Raw genomic sequence first — 4,571 nt, 5'->3', positions numbered from 1 at the left:
GAGAGAACTCTTTCAAATGAGAGAACTAAAGAACTTCATTATATCAATTGATTTCACTTAATCAAAAGTGAAAATAAATGGAAAAGAAAAAACAAAGAAAAGAAAATACGTATTATATAGAAAAGGGCAAATCAGGTAATAAAAATATATCACATTCTCTGCTCACAAATATCGCATTCTCTCTATCCAGATCTCACACCATCATCCAGTCCAGAAACCCAGGGTTTCTTCATATCCGCTGCAAAAATTCGTCCGATTCAACGCGAAAATCAGCCAATTACACTGAAGAACACCATCAGGTAATCGTCTATGCAAGTTATCATCACGCTCTCGTTCGTATTACAACGAATCAACTAAAAAAAGTAGTCGGTTCTCCGTTTTTGTGCTTTATTTTTTGTAAATCGAGTAACATTCTGCTGATATTAGCTCGTATATGTCTGATTGCACACATGTAGTACACGAATTATTGGTATATTACACGTAACCGAATCAACATATGTTGTTATTGTGCCCTTCGGTTGTAAATTAAATGTTAATATGTGTATACGAGTTCACATATGCAACATTACCTGAGTTTGTGTTTTATTTTTGTAAATCGAGTAACAACATGTTTATACTAGCTCGTATATATTTGATTGCACATATATAGTACACGAATTATTGGTATATTACACATAACCGAAGCAACATATGATGTTATTGTGCGTTTCAGTTGTAAATTAAAAGTTAATGTGTGTGTATCAGTTCACATATGCAATATTCTTAGTGTTTTTGTTTTATTTTATAATTGAGTAACAAAATAGTGATACTAGCTCGTATATGTTCGATTGCACATATGTAGTACAAGAATCATTGGTATATTATACACGATGGGCACATATATATGTTGTTATTGTGTGTTTGATTTTTAAATCAAGCAATATATCGTGTATATCAGTTTACATATGCAGTATTATTTTCAACATCTTCTCTTCATGTATCATCTTCGAAATTTGTCCAAATCTGCAGCGAAATCAAACATAAATCATAAAAAAAAATAGGTAAACAACTATAATGTTCAAATTTCATAACTTATGTCATCTTTTGGGCTTACATTAATTATTGATGCATTACATGCATATACAAGTATGGTATATTACATATATGCATTACATATGTATTACTTGCATTATTGATGCACTACATATGTGCATTACTGATGTATTACGCTTATATATATGGTTATGGTGTATTGCACATATGCAGTACTGAAGTACTACATATGTGCACTACACACGTAGGACACATATTGTATATGTTAGCAAACATAATAACACAACTGTTTTATTGAAACAATATGCAAGAAAACGTGCGGGCGAGAAAGGAAACATGGCATGAAACAGGGGAGGACAACAGGCAACAAAGATGTCAATTCAGGTAAAAACATATTTTCTAATCATATTAACAATGCATGTGTGTAATAAATTAGTAATACATATTCTCATCATATATGTTTGTTATAATGATTGTTTTTTTTACTTAATCAATAGCTAAAAGTTGAAGAGGGGAAAGGAAGAAAAAAAATGGGTTTTTAATGAGGGATGGTAAAATTGGAACCACAACAAAGTTGGAGTATCGTTCATCATCAGTCGCACATCATCTATCTACTCATCGTTAAATAGGGTTTCTTCAAAATCACCCTTTAAATCTTCTATTTCATCTAGTTGATTGCAAAATCAAGCAAAAAACATAGAAGCACTAGCAAATAAACGTTGTTTTTCATTCAATTTACACTTTATCATTGTCTATTAAGCGTTCTACATGCATCTCGTAGCAATACTATGTTTTTTTTTAATGAACAACAGCATAACGTGACGAATGTTAATAACATTGATTGTTGATGAAAGTTATGAATGATGTGCATATGTAGTGTCACACATTAATATCAATTTAGGTATCTTACATGATTAGTCGAATATTGCATATATGTAGTACATAATGTATTTTACTGCATATTTTTCGTTATGTTGCATATGTGTAGTGTTAAACATAAGAATGTTAACGTGAATGTATATATTTTAGTACATATAATGTGTATAGTATTGTGATTGCATACTTTCATATCAATGACCTTACATATAAATTTCACAGGCATGAAAAGCAGAGAAAGGTCACGAAAAATTGAAAAAAAGACCACTGGTGGACAAGGAGTATAGGGAAAAACCGATGATGAAAAGGACCAATTTAGATATATGCTATGTTGAAGTTATATGAAGAGATGATTATACAACATTTCCATTACGCATATTTTTTGAAAAACACTTATATAATTGTATTAACTGTATTGCATATACGTAGTAAAACTGTATTACATATATGCAGTACCATCTTGTTACATATATGTAGTATTGCAATATTACATATATGCATTACTTGTAAGCACTAATCGTTTAATTTAGTTTTTAACTGGGTTATGAAGATATGACATCAAGGAAGTGACCAAGAATAAGAAAACGCTTTGTTGAAAATAAAATAGCATTTTATAAAAATGAAGGAGGACCGTCAAATATATGGCCTGGAAATTTGATGACGTTCGACTCCGCATTAACAGTTTGTTTGTGTTAAAGCAGTGTTGGAGAAAAGATGAATCTAAGATTAAATATAAGTAGAATGGGTTGTTCATACTCACATCATAGCCTCAAGTCAAACCACATATATATTTAGTTTATGTCATATAATTTTTTTTTGACTAGGGGTGAGCATTTCATAGGTCACACCCTCCAAACAAATGTACCCGACCCACTAACATGTTTAATAAAACCATATTCCATATATGGTCCCGGTTTCGGCTTTGAAAGTTCAATCTTATTGATAAACGATCTGGGTCGGGTCATGCCCGAAGGAACATTGTTGGAACTGCAAACCCATGAAACTCCTACTGCTGCTTATATTCACATTTATCTTGAGATACAGTTTGCATATAAACCAATTCAACCAATCTTATCATGCAAACCATTAGTTCATTCAGTTTGCAAGGTAGCAATAGATTGGTGGTACACTTCATGCAAACAAATCATGTAACATTCATGCAAAAAAAACCTATCTATTGTTAGTCAACCCTCAACCATGAAAAAGTCTCGGAAAATTTTGACCATTTGTCTACTATATGGAGCTGCAGTAGATGAATTCTCACAACTAATTAACAATATTTTGAAGTACATCATATAAATTACTCGCGAATACACACAACAAACTGGATTTATGCATAAAAAAATCCCATAGTTTGTCAAAAAACCATTTATTGTGTAAAGTGGTTCCACAAATCTTATTTTTAAAACGTGGTTTAAAAATCAATTAGCTGCTAATGGGCAGTCTATAATAGACGTGTGAAACCTGCCAACCCATCCTGTAGAACCAGTTTCAAAATATGGACGACCCATTTGTAAATGGTCCATTCCGGTCCAGTCATACCCGTTGCGTGATCATATATCGGACAATATTGTTTTAGAACCGTTACCAACATAGAGAATTCAAAACTAAATATGTTACGACTACGATAACCACCAAAGTATTCATAACCCAATGTATTTTTATAGTACAAATATTTAAACAAAAAAAACAGTCCTCATCAACAATCAACCACATCTTTTTCTTGCTCATTTCATCTGGTCGATATGCTTGCATCAATGCATGATTTCTTTATACACTTGTTAGTTGATGGAGTAGAGTTTGCACTGCGGTGTGGTAGTTCACCTAATGAGATGATGGTAATGGTTATTTTGGGTACCTGGGAACAAAAGTTTACCCATATAAAGATCAAACGACACCAGACAGACCACATATCATCATTATGATCATAAACTACATCATTATGATTAATTAGAGTTAGGGTTATTGATCAGAAGATCTCGACGAGTATAATGATATAACTGATTACCTTTAACAGTTGCAAATAGGAGGTTAATTTAGACGATGAAACAACCGGCCATGTCTTGATCAGGAACGGGGTCTTTTGTGTTACGATAATCAAATTCTTATTGGGGTTATTGTAGGCGACGGTTTGAAGATTGTGGTTGCAAGTTTAATTGATTTATAAACACCTCTATCTTGTATAACACGTTCACGTTAGGGTCGGTTAGGTTACAAATGGTACAACATATTAAATTGATTGATATAACATAAATAGGATGTCGGTGTGGACGAAATAAGCAAGCATAATATAAATCGTTGATTCAGTTCCATAAAAACGTCGTTAATTAAGGTCCAAGACATTCCAACTGTTAATCGGGTTCGCGAATAGGATATCGGGTTTGGGTTAGGGTTGGATCAGATCATGGTAAATACAAGTTAAACTCATAAAATTGCAGTTTAGTCCTTGTTGTATGAAGTTGGGAACATATAGGGTTAAAACTATTGTCTAGGGTTATTTTTGTATATACTTGGATGTTATTATAGTTAAATTAAATATATATATAATAAATAATAAGAATAAAATAATACTAACTCGATAAAGGTGACGTTTATTAAATTAAAATTTCCAGAAAATGATCAACGGGTCGGGTAGTATAGATTTGGAAAACCCGAGTTGTTAC

The sequence above is a fragment of the Bidens hawaiensis genome, unplaced genomic scaffold (assembly GCF_021521415.1).
Source record: "Bidens hawaiensis isolate Kalapana, Puna unplaced genomic scaffold, B.hawaiensis_p1.1 tig00005195_1, whole genome shotgun sequence".
NCBI classification, from domain to species: domain Eukaryota; kingdom Viridiplantae; phylum Streptophyta; class Magnoliopsida; order Asterales; family Asteraceae; genus Bidens; species Bidens hawaiensis.
Note: the sequence above shows the minus strand (reverse complement) of the source record.